At 48.5% G+C, this 22601-nt stretch overlaps 1 pseudogene; it reads right to left on the minus strand.

Moving 5' to 3' along the window:
• LOC137332209 (uncharacterized) overlaps nt 1-22601 on the minus strand; it is a 53119-nt pseudogene that overhangs the window by 15418 nt on the left and 15100 nt on the right.

Genomic DNA, 22601 nt, shown 5'->3' on the forward strand with positions numbered 1-22601 from the left:
TGGCACCACTACTGCCATGTCTTCGCAAATCCTGTCTGGTTTGTGCAATAATGCCCTCTCCTGAGGATCACTATGAGGAGCCACAACTGATTTCACCCATTGTGTCACTGCAGAGTGGGTGTAGGTGTATTTGCAGGGCTCTTCTGCACAGGCGACTGAGAGACATCGGCGATGTCCCCGGTTGCACCCTGGAAGGATGCGGAGGAGAAGTTGTTGAGGGCAGTGGTGACTTTGACAGCGACAGGTAAGAAGATGGTGCTCGGGCCAGCCAGGAGCAGCTCGGCATGAAGGAGGCTGCAGATGTCCACGACTACATGTCAAGTGACTCTGAGCCTCCATGTGCACTGCTGCTCAGAGAGGTCCAGGAGGTTGAGCCTCGGTCTGTGGACCCTGTGGCGCGGGTAGTGCCCTCTGCGAGGCATCTCTCTCTGCGGTAGCCCTCCCTCCTGCTGTGCAGGTGGATGTGTCACAGCATTCTGTTGTGGAGCTCCACGTGTCAGAGGTGGACGGCGTGGATGGCGAGGCTGGTGATGCTGTTCGCCCTCCGAGAAGGTCATGACTGCAGCTACGGCGGCCCCCATCCGCAAGATGTACATCTGAGGGGGTCCGCAAGGTAGGTACATGTCTCTGGACCCCGGGGTAAGTGTGCAAGTTGGTGACTTTGACTGTCAGGTAGAGGGTGGTGGAGGCCAAACTTTGTCCCAAGTGACAGAGTGGGCTCCTGCAATGAGTGAGGGTCTCCCCCCCCCGACCTGTCAAATGGACCTTTGCAGCTGCCACAGGCTGACAGCTGCAACACGTCCATTTGACCTGGGAGTGTTTCCCCCAGTGTGGGAAACAGTCCCACTTTGTTCTAAAATCCCACATAATCCCTTAATCAGGTCAGTTAATGACCTGAAATACCTAAATAAATACTGTCAAGTGTCATCCCGCTGGCTTTAATTGCCTGCGGGATTCCCACCAGCGGGGGCTGCGCGCGCACGCCGGCGCGTCCGTGGGGAACCCGGAAGTGGGCGGGATCGAGACGGGATCCTGTCCCGCCCCGGGATTCCCCGATTTTCGGGGCCCCCCCGCCGAGAACGCACCTGATAGCGGGTGGTAAAATTACCCCCATTGTCTTTGATTCCCGTCACAAACTCCATTCCCTAGCCACTGACTCCATCTCTATCCCTGGCCACTGTCTGAGGCTGAACCCTGAGATGAACTTCCGACCATATATCCACTCCATCACCAAGACCTCTTACTTCCACCTTCGTAACATCACTAGTCTCTGCCCCTGCCTCAGCTCGTCTGCTGCTGAAACCTTCATCCATTCCCTTGTTACCTCTAGACTCGACTATTTAAACGCTCGCCTGGCTGGCATCCCCTTTTCTATCCTCCTTAAACATGAGCTCATACAAAACTCTGCTGCCCCTATCCTAATTGGTACCAAGTCCCATTTACCCATCGCTCTTGTGCCCACTGACCTATATAAGGTCATATATATATATATATATTGCACCTGTGAAGCGCCTTGGGACATTTTACTACATTAAAGGTGCTGTATAAATGCAACTAGTTGTTGTTTCCCGTCATTGGTATTTAAATATGGTTATGATAGGATAATGGCTATGATACTGGACTAGCAACCCAGAGGTTGTGAGTTTAAATCCAACTTGGTAAAATTGTGAAATTGAATTCAATAAATCTGGTAAATTTATGGGCTGGCACAAGGAAAAATGATCATCAAAGCTGCCAGATTATTGTTAAAACCCACTTGGTTCGCTGTCTGGTCTGGTCAACATGTAACTTCATTCCCATAATATGTGGTTGACTTTTAGTGCTCTCTGAAGTAGCCTAGCAAGCCATTCAGTTGTCAAACAAATACTACAGAATGCAATCATAAAAGAAATATTGGACAAACCCATTAGAAGAAGACTCAGACAATCTGGGGGAGATGAGGATTTTTTGTTGTTTTTTTGTTTTTGACATCTACTCACTAATAACCTGTTCACTGACATTCAGTTTAGCTTCCACTTGAACCATTCAAGTCCAGACCTCGTCACAGTCTTGATTCAGACATTGATGCAAGAGCTGAATGCCAGAGGAGAGGTGAGACAGTAGCTGCTCTCGACATCTTCTGCCGTTCATTTATTTCATATATATTTTGTCACGACGTTGAATTTGTAATTAAATTCTAATTACAACAGTGAATTGGGAACAAGTCTGTGGAGTAAATGATAAATATTGTCTCTAGAAACTAGTTATGACAATAGTTCTTTTTCATGTAAATGTATTTGAGGTATGATTGAAAAACGTCACTGGCTTTGAAGCATTTAATTAATAAAAATGATGTTCCTTCTTCTCTCCCCACATGCTGAACAAAATACACTTCTTATAACTAGTGCTCCAATTACATTACAACCTTGCTGACTCTGACACCACCTTCAGCAGCAGTGCTGTAATGTAAATGACACAACACAACTGTCAGTAGGAAAACAAAGAACCACTTCTCGAGGTTTGTCTCCTGGTCCTCTGGTAGCAGCAGTGCCACAAACAGCAAAAATAAATGCTTACTGTCAGTGGCATTAAGTGGCAATCAATATTGTGCAGCAATTTGTGGACGTTTCCTAAGAGCTGCAACTGTATAAAATCTGTGACTGACTAACCTGTGACTGACTAGGAAGTTCAGTCAAAATTAATTAGATATAAAACCAGTCAATAGAATAGAATGCCAGCAATCATCAAGAACTGACCAATGCAGAAAAGAGTTTAAGAACTGTCTTTATTTTACTAAGTGATATGTTTTCTTTTCCCTATGATCCAGAAGCTGTAATTTTTCTATGTTCTGCTGCCATAGGAAGGATGGACCTGAAGGATTAACAATTGCCCCACTTGCTTTAATCTGCTTACTGGATTCAACATAGTCTCAAGCTGTACTGCCATGTTATAAAGCACTCTACAAAATCAAAAAAGAGCCAGAGATGGAGAAATGGAGCAAGGTTTGGGTGGGGTGGCACAAATGAGGATGTACGTGTTGAGGAAGCATATGACTGGGGAGAGGGAGGTAGAAAAGTTGAGAAGCTTAGATAGAATATTTCAAATTGTGAGACCAAAATGACTGAAGGCTCTGCTGCCAAAAATAGAGCAAAAAGAAGCCAGAATAGGAAGAGGAAAGGATATGTGCAGAAAAATAGAGCTGAATGATATTGCAAACGTAGTGAGGGCAAGGACATGGAGGGATTTGTTGATGAAGGCAAGAATTTTGAAATTTATGCATAGGCAGATAGGGAGCCCATGAAGGTTGGAAAGCACAGGATAATATAGGAAAGAGATTTAGTGTAGGGTAGAATGTGGACAGTGGAGTTTTGGACAAGTTGCAATTTGTAAAGGGTAGAACTTGGGAGGCCAGCAAGTAGACCATTAAATTTAACAAGTCTGGAGGTGATGGAGGCATAGATAAGCATTTTAGCAACAGTGGGAGTGGAGGCAAGTAATTTTGCAGAGGTGAAATAGGTGGTCTTTGTGGTATCTAAAATGTGTGGTTTGAAGCTCAGCTCAGAGACAAACAGAGCACAAAGGTTGTGCACTGTCAACCTCCAGAAAGAGGGAGGAAGTCAGATGTTAAGATGTGGAACACAATGGCTTTAGTGTTGTTGACGCTGAGTTGAATGAAACTTTTGCCCATCTATGACTTGCCATCAGACAGTACAGTGGTGGTCAAGGAATCAAGAGTTGAAGCAGAGAGGTAAAGCTGGACATCATCAGTGTACACATGTAGACTGACCCAATGCCGATAAGTTATGTTATCATGGGGCAACATATAGACAAGGAAAACAAGGGGACCAACAATAATGCGAATACTGCCTGCCCCTGCCCCAAAATACAGGTACATTGCTTATCCTTTCTCCATACCCAAGAAAAAATTAGCTAATTTCTATGACTGAGAGATGGTCACATTCCTGAGTTTGGCCCCAAGGGGTAAATTTTAACCCCTAAGAATGGGTGGGTTGTGGATGGGTGGGCAGTGAAAATTCTAAGAAATCGGAGCGGGATCATATCCCGGCTCCAACGCGCCCACTTCTGGGTTTGACCTAGATGTGTTTGGATGCTCGCAGGCTTCTAACACCCGAAAGTCACTTAAAGCCAGCGGGCCAATATTTGAAGGGCCAATTTAGGTAGTTAAACCACTTAAGGGAATTAACTTTTTGTGTATTGAGTTACACAAACGATTTTGACTTTGAACGTGTCTCCCGTGGCCTCTGAAACACGGAGGTGAGTTGCAGCCAACCCTCATTTGGGTCTTTAAACAAGTGATTGACACATATGAAGAAAAGGTGGGTTCTTGCAGCAGGGCAATCCGTTCTCTCAGACAAACCTGCTGAGAGTTCTTTGTGTTTAGACTGAGATTTCTTTATTCACACTCAGAATTCTTGTGTTCTGAAATATTTACCTACATTTTGGACCCCCTCAAACTGAGAACATCAGGATGGGGGGTGGGGGGGGGCACAATGCATCTATTCCATAGTACATCTGAAGAGGAGGCACATCTCCATTCACGGCAGACACAGCATACAGTTCTGGGAGTTGCAGCTCCAAAAAAGAGGTGGGCCACAAGGACCTGCAGAAGAGTAGAGAGGGGCCGAGGTCGCAGGAGGCACTACCCACCTGAGAGAGTGTACAGGCAGAGACTGAGCTTCCCGGACCTGTCTGAGGAGCAATGCTTACACAGGCTCAGATTGAGTCACCAGATGGTCGCAGTTATCTGCAAACTCCTTCAGGCAGAACTGCTCCCGGCTGGGCCTGGTGACCACGCATTGCTTATCGCAGTTAAAATCACCAGTCACCTCAATTTCTTCGCCTCCTGTTCCTTCCAGGGTGCCACTGGTGATATCTCCAGGGTCTCTTAGTCTCTGCACATAAGTGTATATGATAGGTCACGGATGGCTTGTTTGCCAGTGCATCCCACTACATCAACATCCCCATCGATGACATCAGCCAGACTGAGAGGGCAGTAGGTTTCAACTCTCTGGTTGGCTTCCCATGAGCACAGGAGCAATTGATTGCACACACGTAGCAATCCAAGGACCTGCTCACGTGCCAGGACTGTTCATCAACCGAAAGGGATATCACTCCATCAATGCACTGCTGGTTTGCGACCACCAGAGGAGGTTTCTGCAGGTGTGTGCCAAATTCCCTGGCAGCTGCCATGATTCCTTCATTTTGCGCGACTCTAACATCACGGCCTTCTTCCACGCACAAGACAGATTTAAGGGCCGGCTCCTTGGAGACAAGGGATACCCCCTGCAGACATGGCTCATGACACCTGTGAGAAACCCCACCTGCGAGGCACAGCAACAGTACAATGATAGTTACATCACCACCAGGTCTGTCATTGAATAAGCCATAGGACTATTGAAGATGCACTTCAGGTGCCTGGATCGATCTGGGGGAGTCCTTCAGTACTCACCAGCGAGGTTGTGCAGAATAACCATGGTGTGCTGCATCCTGCACAACATCGCTCAGCAGAGAGGGTTACATGTGGAGGAGCTTCATTGCGCTCACAAAGCATCCTCATCTGCTGGCAACATTGAAGAAGATGATGAGTAGTAGGAGGAGAAGGAGGAGGAGGAAGATGGGGAACCCATTGTCAGAGCAGCAACGCACATGGTTGCTCATGATACCAGAGATTCACTCATATCTAACAGGTTCTCATAAGAAGATCTGCAAACTGAAGATAGTGAACTACTCAGACTGCCTGGAACAACCACTACCACCGACACCAGCCCCTGCTTGCACAAACAGTCCATCAACCACACATACACCCATTGGATACATGTCCAATGGGTCCAATCATGTCTTGGTGTTTATGATGAAGCACATGACAGGGCGATTTCACAAAAGGGACTCAAGAATGGACAAGACGTGACAGTGGTGGTGACAATTATAACATTTAATGTGCATTTAACAAAAAACAAATATAAATGAAAAACATGACATTCGGTCAGACACCCATGTACATACCCTTGGTGATTACAAAACCTTAACCTTCCTCTGCCTAGGGCTTCTACGTGGTGCATCCCCTGTGGCTTCAGCAGAGGTAGCGGCAGGCTACTCAGATTCATGCCTTGACTGCTAAGATGCTTTCGGCCTACAACCTCTGGGATTTGGAGCCCGTGGGGGCACCGCCAAAGACTGCTCTACCTGAATCTGTGCAGGGACAGACATTCGGCCATCGGGAGAGAAGGCAACATTGAGGGTACTGGTTGATTGCGGGGGGGCATCAGATGAGACGTGGGAGCGCTTTGAGTGGAATCCCCACTTCCATGTCCCCTTTTTCCATCATCTCTCTCCTGGGCAGGTGCAACATCACTCCCACTACTTTGCTGGCCAGCAGGCTGGTGAAGAGATGTAACACTTTCTAAGGTTACGGATGAAGTTTCTGTCTGCCTGTTTAAGGCAGCCGACATATTGGCATCCAGAGTCATGGCCTGCATGGACTCATTTGAGAGCCATGCCTGAAGCTCAATGGGGGCTGCCACTCTCTCCATCGAAGACATTCCCTCACTTACCTGTGCCACCAATCCACTAGTGATAGAGTTGGACTCCTCCATCCTCTGCGCTATTGTGGACAGTGTGCGTGTCACCTTTTCCTTACCTTGCAAAGGTGGAGCTGTACCTCAATCATTTTTACTCTCAATGATGTCGCCCGGGGTTCACCGACTGTATCGAGCTGAGCAGAACTTGGAGAGGAGTGTCCCCCCCGACACAAACTCTCCACAGCTGCCCCTGCTACCTGTGTCTGCTCATGCTCACTTGTAAGTGTTAAATCACCAGGTGACAATCCAACTATCTGCCTAACAGGACCCACAGAAGTGTGAGTATCTGCGCTGGTGCGTGGCTAGATATGATATGACAGTGCGCCCTCTGCGGAATTCAGCTCCTCTAGGCTCCTCTTCAGCTTCTCCTTCTTCCATGGTGCATGCCTCGTCATCAATCCATGAAGGCCCTGGAAGAGAACATGAAGCAATATTAAAAATCATCACAGAAGTTAGTTTGCAATGAGCATACTGAGATGTGAACAGGTCAATCATTTATAATATCAATTCATGATGTGTGTGAAGGATGTTAAACTTCTGTCACCAGCTGTTTGCGGGTTGTCAGTCTCACCATCTCAAACAGCCAGACTTTCAACTGTGCGGCCCAGACCCAACGCCTCTTCCTCCACGTCTGTCAGGGCCACTATTTATAGTGGGCCTCCTCCAGTCCTACTCCTCTCCCGTGCATTTTGTGCTCTCTTCTACAAGAGAAAGAACAAACATGTGAGTGAGTGAGGGTGACGAGGTCACCCGATGGATGCATTGCTTTGGGTGAGGCTGCCAATGAAACAGATGCATCAGAGAGTGACTACCAGACACATTGAAAACATTGCATCAGGATTGGGATGAGCGGGAGTGGTGGTGAAAGTGGTTTTCTCGGGCGTACCGAAAACACACCTCTTACTATAAGTTCTGGAACGATAGGGATTATAAGGACAGATCAGACTCGGACACATGTTTTCGGGCTCAACCGTATTGTGTTTAATAAGATTAACAATAACACTAGTAAACAGTACAAACAGTACAACCCTGGCTTGTCCAATAAGCCCTACCGTGCTAAATTACCACAGCCTAATAAGAGAACCCTCCCATGAAATAAATTAACAGAGGACCACCCCCCCACACCCCCGAGCACTAAAACCCTCTAAGGTTTGGTTGGGACTTACAATCATCCCCTCACACAGCTAAGTGATCTTGTGGATGTGTGGGCGTAGGCAATATGCTCACCCCGATTGCCCGTTGTTGCTTGCAGTTTCTTACTGCACGTCTCGCTGCTGGTTCCGTACCGCCGATGCAGTATCCAAGTTCCAGTTTGAGTCGAGGTCTGCTGATGAGGGATAAAGAGCAGCGCTCAGCTTCTGGTGGTGTTCCGTTGAATCGAGTCGAACACCACTCAGGAGACTTGCTGTAGATTGATGCCGAGGAGAAGAGAGAAGAGAGCAGAGCTCAGACCTGAGCGCAGAGCCGAGCCAGGAACCATTGCCAAATGGCTCCTTATATTCCCAAAAACCATCACCTTTTCTCCTGCCAATACTGATCGCTGTATTGACTCAGGTGATCTGTCTGGACACCCCCACTCCCCCCCGTGGCCTGGAGTGACTCATAACCTTTGAAATCTTTGTGAAAAATGCTATTTCGTTATCCCACTCCCAGGCCTTGCACCTGGAGAGACAATGGGCGCTGATTACTGGGTGTCTGCCATTTCCTGAGTTGATGGCCCCCATTAGCAGGTAATGGGTTTCGATCTCAAACCGATCTTGCTTAACTGGCTTCTCTCCTGGAAGACAATGGCCTGGCCATCTCCTGCCTTCCACCTGTTTCAGTTGGGACTGAGTGTCTCTGAGTTACCTCTCGGGGTATTGTTCCCAGTAATTATGTTAAATGGTGATGACGTCAATCAACCTGGGTTCCCTTCCACCCAGCTTGTTAGTGTGAAATGTTCGTTTGCATATGAATGCACCTTAGTCAGGTTAGCCTGGCTCGAAACTTCTGCCAGTCAATCCTATTCCCTAAGCCACTCCCACAAGCTTACCAAACAGTACAGTTCTTTCTTAGGGGTATTGGATTTAAAATATGATTCATAAAAATGGCCAGAACGCTGGTGCTACATTGGATTCACAAATGGGGAGGTGAGGAAGTACACAGAAAGTGGAGGTAAGTTGATGATGAAACTTAAGTGGGTGTGAGGAGTGATGTGATGCAGTAGGCTTGGCAAGTCAGAGTGGTGGGTGGAGGTGCGGTGGGGAGGTAATGTACACTACAGGATGTAGGTGAATCAGTAACTGTACTAACTTTTCCTGACCTAGTTAGGTCATTAAAGCGCTTCCTGCATTGTACCCATGACCTTGCCATGGTGCTCCTGCTGCTCAGCTCCTCTGCCACCTCGAGCCAGGTCTTCTTGGTGGCAGAGGCAGGGCGCTTCCTCCGGTTAGCCATGTATAGTATCTCCCTCCTGCTCCTCACACCAGCCAACAGCAACTCAAGACAGGAGTCGCTAAAAGGGATGTTGCTTTACACCTGTGATGCTGCATCTCTGAATATTCCTACTTTCTCATTCAAAATTCATGGTTGCAATGGCCCTTTAAATACTCCAGTTCACAGCATGTCATTCAAGCGAGCAGTATGCCTGCTGCGCAGCTTGGAGATGCAAAACCTGGAAGTAACATTAAGGGCCTTCAATTTAGTCACGATCGCTCGAGCCAACGCGCAGAAAATTTTTCTGGGTTTCTCACGCGACTATTCACCCACCTGCTGAGTTTCTGTCGCCATGTTAAAATTATGCCCCAAGTCTCCATGGGAGGTGAAAGGAAAGGAGGGTCTGAGAGATGCATGGAAAGGGACAAACAGAGAGAGAAACACATACAGAAGGAAAGTGTGTGAGAGGCATACACAGAGAATGGGACACATACATTAGAGTGCGAGCAGACAAAAGTAAAGACATATAGAAAGAGTGAAAAAAAAGTTGGAGACAAACAGGTACAGAGTTAACAATGAGGAAAGTCTGTTGAGCCAGAGAGGGAACTCAAACTGAGAAAGGGAGACAAAAAAAAATTAGATGGGAGATGAGCCGAGGAGACAAGGAATCACAAGGAGAGAGACAATGCCACAGGAGATCAATTAGTATATTTGAAGTTTTGTATAGATATAGGGTTACCTTCTTGGTATTTCACATTATATATAAAAATCCACAAATTACTTGAGAGCTCCAAAGAAACGCAATACCATATATTAAATAATGATGTACCACACTGACATCAACCAAAATTACCCACACTTTCTCGAATAAAAAGCTCACTTTACATTGTTTGGCAGCCTTATTTGCTAACTATACCCATTATGTGGCCTGGTTATAGCCAAAGGATAATAGATGTTTTTGCTTCCTCCGTCTGCATCATTTATTGCTCCCTGGATGAAAGAAGATAGATGATTCCAAACAGTGCTGTAGATCACCATAATATCAAATGTATTGTTTTTGCAATAAAATACTTTAAAACTGCAGTTGCTTAAATATTCTATTAAGTAATAATGGAATCATAACAGTTTCCTATTATCTTGAAATCACAAACATTTGCTATTGATTCTTCTCGAAATAGCATTCAGTTAAATTGTAGTTCTGACTCTAGATATGTGTTATCATCTGTTTTATGGTATTTAATTCCAGAATTTGTATCTGTAAGAACTGATATCATCATTGATGGCCAAAGTAAAGAGAATCAATACAGAGCTATAGTAATAACTCTGGATATTAAAGCAAATCTTTTCAATGAAGACAAGCAGCAACCCAGGCTTGTAGTTTGACTTTCTCTGCAGCTAATTAATCAGAATTTTGCTCTGTTTGGTGAATAAATTTTACATTTTTTCCAGTAACAAAGTGGAAATTTGTAGCTGAGCCAAATTTTCATATTGTTTACCATCGATTTGGAAAAAGAATAATTATTTGAGTAGTGGAGCTTGTCTTTGAGTGGATACATAGCTATTCATTATTCTCTACAGTTGATTTTCAGATCAAACCACCTATTAGCTTATTTATGTCAAATCATATATGATTAAGATTGTGAACAGTCCATATATGATCCACAAATAAGACTTAAATTCCAAAAAAAAGTTGTTTTAAATTTATATCAGAATGCAACCTGAATTAATATTATGGGATATTAGAACAAAACAGACCATAAAATAAGAAAAACTCATTTGGCCCCTCAGCCCCATCTGTTCCACAGGTTACAAACAACCAATTCTATGTTGGAATCTATGCTAACCATTTAATTTCCTAAGGAAAGGAACTGTAAATTTTTTCCTGGCTCCCATAGGTAAATCAAAGAAAACTCCAGAATATCTATCTAACCATAGACATCTTACCATATTTACCATTAATTGGGTCCTTTCCTCAGCATGACACTTCCATTGTGGCAGTCACCAGGAAGCATCGTATTCCAATGCAGCATTGAGTCATCTCAATCTGTTGAATGATGAGCAGATGTAAGTATTGAAAACCAGAAGATATCATGCACAACAGATCAGTCACAGCAGCAGGGAGACAGCTGTATGAGGGTCCCATTACCTGGTTCGTCTAGTAAGTACTGCAAATACTTTCTATTGGACATGTTTACAATTGAAGAAATGCAATTTATTTCATCTGCATATCTTTTTGCCGAAAACTGCACATATTCCTTTTGGTATACTTCTGAGTGACTGGAGTCCTGTTGGTTGTTTTTGTCACTTTTTTTTCTTTCTCCAATATCTCTCCCTCTGTTTTTCTAATTCTCTTTCTTCCCATCTTGGCACTTGGGATTCTATTAGTTCCATTGTGGCTGAGACAAACTCTTCGATTTTAATGTTCAAATGGGAAATGTCATTTGGATGAGTATGATTGGGTAAATGGCACATCAATTTGATGCTATTATTTCTGGTATCTATAATAATTAAACAGTAATACTAGGAAAACACCTATGTTGCTGAAAACATTCTCTGTTTGCTATCCATCCTCTTTTCATGAACATCTTTTTTAGAGAGCAGGTTGTTCCATGTTACTCAAGTAACCAATACTACCATACAGGTTCTATGGACCATCAGATAAAAGAATTACAGTGATACCTGTAAATTACAGACACCTAAGGGACTGGCATCAGCTGTTCTTTTTTTGCAGGTGGGCCCAAATTGTTCCAAAATATATCTGCTGTGACATTTCTTTAAAGGATAGCAAATTGTGAATCTGAAATAATCCAAATTGGAAAAATAAAGCATTTGTGAATTAACCTGAAACTGATTCAGCTTTTTATCATTTCCGTTTGGACTGTGCTCTGAACAATTTATTGGGCCAGAAATTGCTCATAAAATAACAGTGAGCCTAACACGCTCACCGTTATTAATGGGCAAATTGAAGAGCAAATTCCGGCGACCGCATATGCGCAGTGAAATGCGGAAATCTGGAACTTGCTCTTCCTGATTCCTTGCTGATCTGACAGCTTCGCATTAAAAAGATATTGCAGGTGGGAATCAATGGACCAGTGCGAACTTGCTCTCCTGCCCAACCGGAAACTAACTAATTTCGCCAGAATAAAGATACACTGAGTTATATCAGGTCTCAACTAACTTTTAACGGCATGGTAAGTATTAATAACTGCCAAATAACCTCTCTGGCACTGAAAATTAACTTTTAAAAATGTGGAGTCTCATTACTCCCGATTTTAATAGTTTTTGGACATTTAAAAAATGAATTAAATTTAATTTTTTAAACTTTTTCTTTCTGTCTCTTATCTCAGTCTTTTGATCTTACCCTCCTTAAATTTTGCTTTCTCTGTCTGATTTTATAGTACATTTTCTAATCTTATCTGTCACTTCCTGGTTCTTACTCTACGTGGTTTGCGAATGAGATTCACGTCCTGGTTCTCACAGCATGGCTTGCTTCAAGCTGATTGGTGGAAGGTACAGAGAGATTATTTCCTCTTCTCTCAGCTCAGAGAAGCCCAGGAATGACTGCTGCACTTCTTGCAGGTCTCAATTAAAGAAAGATGGCGCCCAGAAGCCCACGAAAAGTCTACGGGTAAGTTAATTACTTAACAACAGCGGGTGGCATGTGTTCACTGTTCAGCGCAATTTCCAGCCCATTATCTTACTATGAGAAGATTTCATTCATTGTGATAGTCCATAAATATAGAACAATTCAGTATCTAAATATGATGGATTGTGAATATGTAATGCATTATCTAAGAACATACTATAAGTATGGAATTATTGATTACCTAACTGTGACATGTAAATATGGAATAGTTATGACGCTCACAGAGAGTGAGAAAGACAGAGTAAGGGAAACAGAGAATTAGACAGTGGGAGACAGGCAGAGATAATATAGGAAGGAAGACAGATTTTTCCTTTGTCTGTGAGCAATACCATAGGAGATAAACAAGCATTAAAGTTTTAAAATCACGCTTTTATGAAAAGTGCTATTTTACAAGGACCCAAGGGCAGGTAAAGCTGGCACTGTGACTCAATCTTATGAGCCAGGCACATTTGGAATCAGTGTGAACTTGCAACTCTCCAAAAGGTAAACCATAACTCTTCACTTTGTAATTCTTTTGAAACATTTTAGGACAGTTTTTTTATTTTCTGATAATATTTACTTGCAGTCCATCATAAAGCTTTGATTTCTGTCCAATGCAATGCCTCCTGAGGGACATAAGAAGAAAATTGAGTACTTTGGAAAACTCAGCAATGTTTCTCAGTCTTGCAAGTTACACACTGCAGTCACACTAAGTAATGAAGCAGAGGCTGGTATTACAGTTTGGGCTTTTCCCTAACACTTTTGTCTTGTGTTCACAGCAAAAGGGCAGTTTCCATAAGCAGAGAGAAACTCTTTTAATTAAACCTAAGCCCTTCTACGTCCTATGTATGGTTTGAAAAGCTAGATTTAGCAATTACCTATTTACGGTAAATCAATTATTGGAGATCACATGGGATGCCTATTATATTCTGTTGTCTCCTCTGAAAGATGGAAAATATTTTGCCATCAGACCAGTGCATACAAGTTAAAACTACTTGGTCAGGTTTTACTTATAGGTTAATGAACACATAGAAGCCAATGCCATAGCAAGATACTAAATCAGCACAATATTTGAAAAATGTGGAATTAAAATTATTGCAAAAAGAGTAAAAATAACTTCTATAGGACACATTTCTTACAGAGTCTGATAAGGAACAAGATTTTGGATGAAACAGGCTTGCCTTTTATTAGACCTTCCAGGTGTAATGTATGAGGCCAATGACAGTTTTGTTTGACCCAAGAAGTTTAAGTTTCCTGCCAGAGCTAGGGGAAAATTGCTCAATACTCATCCAGTCCATGCTCAAGATTTTGTCTTGCCCTCACCACTATTGCTGCTTCTTGGCCCCACTTATTGCTTCATCCTCTCATTTTGCACACTATGCTAAGCTGCCTCAGACATCTTCAAACGCAATCAGCACACACACAAATCCACTTCCATTCTTCTTGCAGGAGAAGCTAGCGTACAACAGGTGGGAGAGTACAACAACAACTGGAAGGTCCAGACCCTATATACACATGCTGATACCAATGGATAAGATGGCCATCAACATAATTGGCAGGGAGAGGGCATGTAGCTTTGGAGATAGCCAGTCTGGAGGTTACATGCAGCAAGGTGTTTGAGGATCTTCCCTTCCTTTTCTCTTTCTATTGAACTCTCTCATTAACATGTTCAGTATGACAATCCGGTGGTGCCTTGCACTGCCATTCACCTGCTACTGCTTACCCTTGCCATTAAATGCTAACACTTGTCCCTCTCCCCTTTCTTTAGATCCATCAGACATCTCGGGCCTTGCAGAAGCTCAAACTGGTGTGAGGTGGCAGGGGGAATTCCCTCCCAAAAATGCACCATCACTTGCTCTCATCCTTCCAAGCACAATACAGAAATCAGCACCCATCAGCTATAGATAGTGAGATACAGGGGTCTTCATTGGGTGATTCACTGAGCACAAGTGAGCAGGTGCAGGTGCAAAGAGGGCAGTCTCACGTCCTATATCTGTTGGCATGGACAGAGAAGCAGATTTCGGGGCAATAGCAACGCCGACAGGGACAAAAATGACATCAGAGTCCCTGACAAAGTTATTTGGCCCTGTTTTGCATATATTCATTAAGCCCCCATCTGTTTCCAGCAGAAGTTCATAGCTGCATAAATTAAGGTCCACACGAAAATCACAACATGCCAAGTTGCTGGTTCGATCTCCACGTGAATTTCATCTCACTAGCTCCCTGTTTTTATGTGCAAAGGGGACGTGATGATTTGAAAATCATTCCACTTGTGTCCTCCTTACAGTTGCTTGTGTCTGCACCTGGTGCTGTGAATAATTAGCATTGCAGCATAAAATTGCATATCATATTTGCATTTGACCTCTTGGACAGGATTTGCACCAGTTATTATGGGCTCGAATTGAGCAGGCCTGCGGGTTCCCAGCGGGTGGTCCTCCGGGAGCGTCGAAAACGCGAACGGCGAAATTAGTGGGTTGCCCACACGATCGTAGCAGGCAACCCACTAATAGGATCCAATTACCTGCTCCTCCGGGGTCCACGGCGCTGGCCTGCGCGTCGGTCGGGCTGCGCATGCGCAGTACGATCTGTCAGCTGGAGGCTCTCTAGTTAAAGGGGCAGTCCTCCACTGACAGATGCTGCAACCAATGGGACAAATTGCAGCATGGAGCAGCCCAGGGGGAAGGCTGCTCCCAGTTTAATGATGCCTCACCCCAGCTATCATCAGATGGGGTGAGGAGGAGGGGGAGGACACAGATCTTCCCCCCGGCGGGCGGGAGGAAGTGGCCTGCCTCTGCCACCAAGAAGGCCTGGCTCGAAGTGGCAGAGGGGGTCACCTGCGCCACCAACATTTGGCCCACCTGCATACAGGGCAGGAGGCGCTGCAATGACCGCAGTAGGTCCGCCACAGTGAGAACACAAAGTCTTTCCCCTACACTCCGTCTGCCACAACACTGCCCCCACCCCAAATCTCCTTCGGCACCGCCAACACTATTCTGTCACATCACCCTTCATGCCCACTCAAACCCCATCCTCATCTTACCTCCACCTACTCACCTCGCCAGTACTCATCCTGCCACTAACACGCAACCCAATCCTTATACAATCTCATGGCTCCATCCCATACTCACCCTCTCGTGCATCTCCCTCACGGCCAGCCTCACTCAACCTGCCACCACCTGTGCTGCAGCCACAGGGCATGCATCACATATGTGCAGTAGGCAGGGTAAGGCAAACGTCTCGTCAGCATGAAGGGGGTGCACAAGGGTGTCTGAGGGTTTGTCATGGGTGTAACCCATATTGAATTTCAGAGCCACAAACAACACACATTATATTGACACCACCACTGCCATGTCTCCGCGAATCCTGTCCGTTGTGTCCAATAATGCCCGCTCCTGTGTATCACTATGAGGACCCACCACTGATGCCACCCATCGTGTTACTGCAGAGTAGGTGCAGGTGTATTTGCAGGGCTCGTCCGCGCAGACGACTGAGAGACATCGGCGGTGTAGCCGGCTGCACCCTGGAAGGATGCGGAGGAGAAGGTGTGGAGGACAGTGGTGACTTTGCCAGCGACAGGTAAGCAGTTGGTGCTGGGGCCAGCCAGGAGCAGCTCGGCATGAAAGAGGCTGCAGATTTCCACGACTACATGTCGAGCGAATCTGCGCCTCCCTGTGCACTGCTGCTCGGAGAGGTCCGGGGAGCTGCGCCTCGGTCTGTGGACCCTGTGGCGAGGGTAGTGCCCTCTGCGACGCGTCTCTCTCTGCGGTAGCCCTCCCTCCTGCTGTGCAGGTGGGCGTGCAACCACACCGTGTTGGGGGGATCCACGTCTCTGCGGCGGACGGCGTGGACTGCGAGGCTGCTGGTGCTGGTCATGCTCTTCGTCCTCCGAGGGTGTCCACACACCACCCAACTGGCAGGTGTTGGTCTGAGGGGTTGTGCAGGGTAGGTGTGTGGGTCCTCGGACTGGGGCTGCGGTTTCGTGTCGGTCTGTCCTCTGGCTTGGCCGGGGGGTGGTGGGGGGCAGGGGTTGCCCTATGTGACGCGGTGGCCTCCTGCGTGGGTGAGGGCTCTCCCCCATGGAGCGCACCTTGGCACCTGCCACAGGCTGCTGGCTGCAACACGCCTGGTTTGAAAGGTACTGATTCCCCCAGTGTGTGAAACTGACTGCCTTGAACCTAAAATCCCACACTTCCTCTTTTGACAGCTGCTTCAGCTCATTAACTGACCACAACGAGCAAGTTAAGTACTCTCAAGTGGAACCCCGCTGGCTTTAATTGCCTGCGGGATTCCCACCAGCGGGGCTTGCGCGCGCAGCCCCGCACGTCAGCGCGGTACCCGGAAGTGGCCGGGATTTTGTCGCGATCCGGTCACGTGACCGGAGATCGGGATTTTCGGGGCCACCCCGCTGGAAACCCGCAGGTAACCCGACCCTAAAATCGAGCCCTATCTGTTTAGAACTGATTTAGACCTGAACATGAAAATCGGCCCCACAAGGTGAATTGTATTACAACGCATACAGCTGGCTTAGCCTGAATGCTGTTTCTTCAGATAAATTTTGGGGGTGCAAAACTACTTTGGTGAGGGCACAAACTGGACGGTAGTAGATCAGTTTCTCCTTTCCATTTCCCCTACCCCCCCACACAGCTTGCACCCCTGCCGCAGTTGAATTTCACCTCCTTTGTTTCTTTGGCAAAAGTGTATTGTAAAAAAAAGAAAAGTGTTCACTTCAACCCAGATTGAAAAACACACCTCTTATGTAACAGCAGTTTCACGTATTTTCTAATAGGCAACAACTGTTTTGTTGTTTTCTAGTGTTATTAAGTTGTTTTTTTAAATTCAGTAATCACACTCCAGTTGTCACCATCTGTTTTTATCTTCCCGATAAATTACTTTTCTCCTCCTCTGTTTTGTTTCAATGAATTCCCCAACTAAACTGTTCTTATAATTACACGCTATTTTAGTTATCCCAAACAGAATGTTAGAATGTTTTTCTCAACTAAGCTGTTTAAGATGGCTATAGTATAATAACATGGAGCAGAATATTAATACTATTCTGCCCTAATCCACTGGAGCTTGCATTATTTGCTTCTTCACTCCCATGCACCAGCTCAGAAACTTTCATTGATGGGGAATAGAAAGTGTTAGAGATAATGGGCCCGATTTTAGCAGGCCTGCGGGTTCCCAGCGGGTGGTCCTTCGGGAGCGTGGAAAACGCGGACGGCTAAATGAGTGCGCCCCCCGCGCGATCGCGGGATAATTGATCCCATTAAGCCGTGGTTACGGGTTCTCCGCTCCCCAGCTGCGCGCCGGCGGGCTGCGCATGCGCATTAACGTTATCGCGATGGTGGAGCTCTATTTAAAGGGGCAGTCCCCCAAAGCCCCTCCTGCTTCAAGCAAGAGGCATCACAGCATAGCGCACCCCAGGGGCAAGGCTGCGCCACGGTTCTCCAACTCCGCGCTGCAGCTGCTTCTGGAGGGTGTGAGGAGGAGGAGGGAAACGCTGTTCCCGACGGACGGACGCAAGTGCCCTGGCTCCGTCACCAGGAAGGCATGGGCAGAGGTGGCGTCGGAGGTCAGCAGCAGGGCCAACACCACCAGGACATGGGAGCAGTGCCGCAAGCGGTTCAATGACCTCACTAGGTCCGGCAAAGTGAGTACACTAACGCACCCTCCCACAACCCGTCTCCAACCTCACGCCAAACACATCACAACCCCTTCTGCACAGCCACCACTGCGCTCCCGCAGCAATCCTCACAGCCACTCACTCACCATCCTCGCCGTGCCCGCAAGTACCCACCGTCCCTGTCCCCACTCGAACACTACCACACACCCCAATCCCCATGCAATGGGATGGCCATGTGGCACACGCATCCTCCCATCCACCTGCCCCACGCGCAACCCACCCACACCGATGCTTGAGGCGTCTCACTATGCAATCTGCACTCACGCACGCATCTGTGTTTTGCCTTGACAGGAGAAGAGATGCAAGAACGCGCGAGAAAGGGCCCGAACCGGAGAAAGGGCCCGAACCGGAGAAAGGGCACGCGCTGGTACTGACGGATGCAGAGGTGGAGGCGCTCGACATCAGCGGAACGCAACATTGCCTCTCCGTGGCGGATGGCGAGTCTGGCGCTGCAGAAACGGCCGGTAAGGGAAAGCTGACACTCAACACTCATGATCGCGAGTGACCGTATCATCACCTGGCATCTGGCGCACCGCAACGTTTGTGCACATGCCTCATAGTGCCCTCTGTTCTCTTGCAGGGCCGTCTGCGAGCGCTGTGTGTGAGGAGGGCGATTCCTCAGAGGACATGCCGGTCTCTAAGGGTGCATCGTCACATATGAGCCAACCATCCACCAGCGCAGAGACACGCACCTCGGTGGGTCCCCCTCGCCAACTAGTTGGGGTTGCACATGGTGATTCACCGCGCACGTGTGAGCATGAGCAGACCCTGGTGGCAGGGGCAGCCGCGGAGGGTCCGCGTCGGTGGGAGCACTCATATCCAGGCTCTGCTCAGCCGGACCCAGATGCTGAACCCAGGGGGCCACCAGTCAAAAGGAGAGTCGTCGAGGGGCACCAGCACATTGCCGACGTACTGGGAAAGGTGCCACGCGCATTGTCCACAATAGCGCAGGTGATGGAGAAGTCCAACTCCTGCATGTGGGCATTGGTGGCGCACGTACAGGAGGGTATCGGCGACATAGTGTCGCGGGTAGGTGCGGGAACGTCTGCGGTGGAGGACAGGCTAGCCTCCCTCGAGCGTCACGCACAGCTCCACATCGAGTCCGTGCAGGCCCTGACAATGGCTGTTCGGATTCAGGGTGAGCAACATTCCGCCGCCATAAACAGGCTGACGGATACACTAGGGGTGGCCTTGCAAGGCCTCACACATGCCATCCAAACTGTCGCCCAACAGGGTGGAAGGGGTGATGTGGGCCGAGGCCACGAGAGGGATGATGGTGAACGGGGACATGGAAGCAGGGACGCTACTCAAGGTCCCCCAACTCCCGCCCGTTGCCCCCCTCTCAACCAGTACCTGCAATGGTGCCTCCTCTCCAGGTGGCCGAGTCTGCCCCTGCACAGGTACAGGAGGAGCAGTCTGTGGAGGTGCCCTCACGGGCACCGAAACCCAGGGGCTGTCGGCCCAAAGCATCTACCCGGTCAGGGCAAGAACAGGAGCAACCTGCCACTACCTCTGCTGGAGCCACAGGGGTAGCACCACGTAGGGGTTCCCGTAAACGAAAGCCAAGGTCGTTATAAGCACGAAGGGAATGCACCAGGGTGTCTGTTCATTTGTACGCTTTTTGTTTATAGTCGTTCACCATGTACATATTAAACACTATCGTTCTGCGGCTTGTGCAATAGGTGCGTTCCGTGCGGCCCATCATGACGACGAACACCTGCTGCCGCCCATTGGCCACACTACTGTGGGTGCAGGAGTACTGGCACCACTCTTCTGTGGAGGGGGCTGGAATGGCCCCTCGTATGTGCAGGTGAAGAGATGTGAACGCCTCAGACTGTCTGACTCTAGGAGAACCGTTGACATATGAGTGCCTCCCTGGCCTGGCGAGCATCCCGGTGAGCCGGTGTTCGGCGCATGGGTCGTTCATCATCCTCTCGCGCGTCCTCCTCCTCCCCCTCCTCCTCCACCTCCTCCTCCTCCTCATCGTCGTCCTCAATGTGGGTGGCGGGTGTGGATGGGGCCTCCTCCAGCGGCACCCCTCTCTGTTGGGCCATGTTGTGCAGGGCACAGCAGACAACTATGATCCGTCCCACTCTGAATGGTGTGTATTGCAGCGCTCCCCCAGAACGATCAAGGCACCTGAAGCGCATCTTGAGCAGCCCTATGATCTGCTCAATTGTAGACCTGGTAGCAATGTGGCTGTCACTGTATCGACGCTCCGGCTCGGTGATGGGGTTCCTCAGAGGTGTCATGAGCCACGTCTGCAGGGGATACCCCTTGTCGCAGAGGAGCCAGCCGTTGCCGGTGTTGGGTGCGTGGAAGAGGGGCGGGACGGTGGACTCCCTGAGGATGAAGGCATCGTGGCAGCTGCCGGGGTAACTGGCGCACACGTGTAGGAATCTCTGGCGGTGGTCACAGATGAGCTGGGCATTCATGGAGTGATACCCCTTCCTGTTGATGAACAGCCCTGGCTCATGTGGAGGTGCCCGTATTGCGATGTGGGTGCAGTCGATTACACCCTGCACCCGTGGGAAGCCAGCCATGGCATGGAATCCAACCGCCCTCTCCATCTGGCTGCGCTCGTCCATGGCGAAGTTGATGTAGTGCGAGGCCCTGTGGAACAACCCATCGGTGACCTGCCTTATGCACTTGTGTGCAGAGGACTGGCAGACCCCGGTGATGTCCCCGGTGGCACCCTGGAAGGATCCAGATGCGAAGAAGTTGAGGGCAGTGGTGACTTTGACGGCGACAGGTAAGAAGATGCTGCTTGGTCCATCCGGGAGCAGCTCGTCATTAAGGAGGCTGCAGATGTCGGCAACTACCTGGCGATTGACTCTGAGCCGCCGTACGCACTGCTCCTCGGAGAAGTCCATGAAGCTGAGCCTCGGTCTGTAGACCCTGTGCGGAGGGTAGTGCCTCCTGCGGCGCATCTCTCTCTGCGGTTGCCCTCCCTCCTGCTGTGCAGGTGGGTGTGCCACAGCACCGTGTTGGGGGGCTCCACGTCGATGAGGCGGACGGCGTGGACTGCGAGGCTGCTGGGGCTGGTGATGCTGTTCGTCCTCCGAGGATGTCGAAGTGGCCCCCATCTGGCAGGTGTTGGTCTGAGGGGTTGTGCACAGTAGGTAGGTGTTTCCTCGCACTGAGGCTGCGGTTCCACGTCGGTGTTTCATCTGGCTTGGCGGGGGGTGGTGGAGGGCAGGCGTTGCCCTATGTGACGGAGTGGCCTCCTGCGTTGGTGAGGGGTCTCCCCCCGCCCTGTGGAGTGCACCTTGGCAGCTGCCACAGGCTGCTGGCTGCAACACGTCCGTTTGGAGTGAGACTGTTTCCCCCAGTATGTGAAACAGTCTCAGTTGAAGGTAAAATCCCACACTTCCTAATAAGACAGCTGAATCAGGTCATTTAATGACCTCAACAAGCAAGGTAAATACACTCAAGTGGCATCCCGCTGGCTTTAATTGCCTGCGGGATTCCCACCAGCGGGGGCTACGCACGCACCGCCGCACCTCAGCGCGGAACCCGGAAGTGGCCGGGATCGAGGCGCGATCCGGTCACGCACCTGGATATCGGGATTTTCGAGGCCCCCCCGCTGAGAACGCACCCGAAACCCGCTGCTAAAATCGGGCCCAAGGAAACTGGAGGACTGGAAAAAGGGTGAGAAGGTGCCACCTTCCCAGTGATGGTTGAAGAGAAATCTGCCCATGGTTTTGGAGTCATGGGACTCAGAAATCATGGATACACACCTGAAACGAAGGATGGGTGAGGAACAACATATATATGTGCGGATTCTTTTTGATTCGTTCATGGGATGAGGGTGTCACTGGCAAGGCCGGCATTTATTGGCCATCCCTAATTGCCCTTGAGAAGGTGGTGGTGAGTCGCCTTCTTGAACCGCTGCAGTCCGTGTGGTGAAGGTTCTCCCACAGTGCTGTTAGGAAGGAAGTTCCAGGATTTTGACCCAGCGACGATGAAGGAACGGCGATATAGTTCCAAGTCGGGATGGTGTGTGACTTGGAGGGGAACATGCAGATGGTGTTGTTCCCATGTGCCTGCTGCTCTTGACCTTCTAGCTGGTAGAGGTCGCAGGTTTGGGAGGTGCTGTCGAAGAAGCCTTGGCGAGTTGCTGCAGTGCATCCTGTGGATGGTACACACTGCAGCCACAGTGCATCGGTGGTGAAGGGAGTGAATGTTTAGGGTGGTGGAAGGGGTGCCAATCAAGCGGGCTGCTTTGTCCTGGATGGTGTCAAGCTTCTTGTGTGTTGTTGGAGCTGCACTCATCCAGGCAAGTGGAGAGTATTCCATC

The sequence above is a fragment of the Heptranchias perlo genome, chromosome 14 (genome assembly GCF_035084215.1).
Source record: "Heptranchias perlo isolate sHepPer1 chromosome 14, sHepPer1.hap1, whole genome shotgun sequence".
Taxonomy (NCBI): Eukaryota; Metazoa; Chordata; class Chondrichthyes; order Hexanchiformes; family Hexanchidae; genus Heptranchias; species Heptranchias perlo.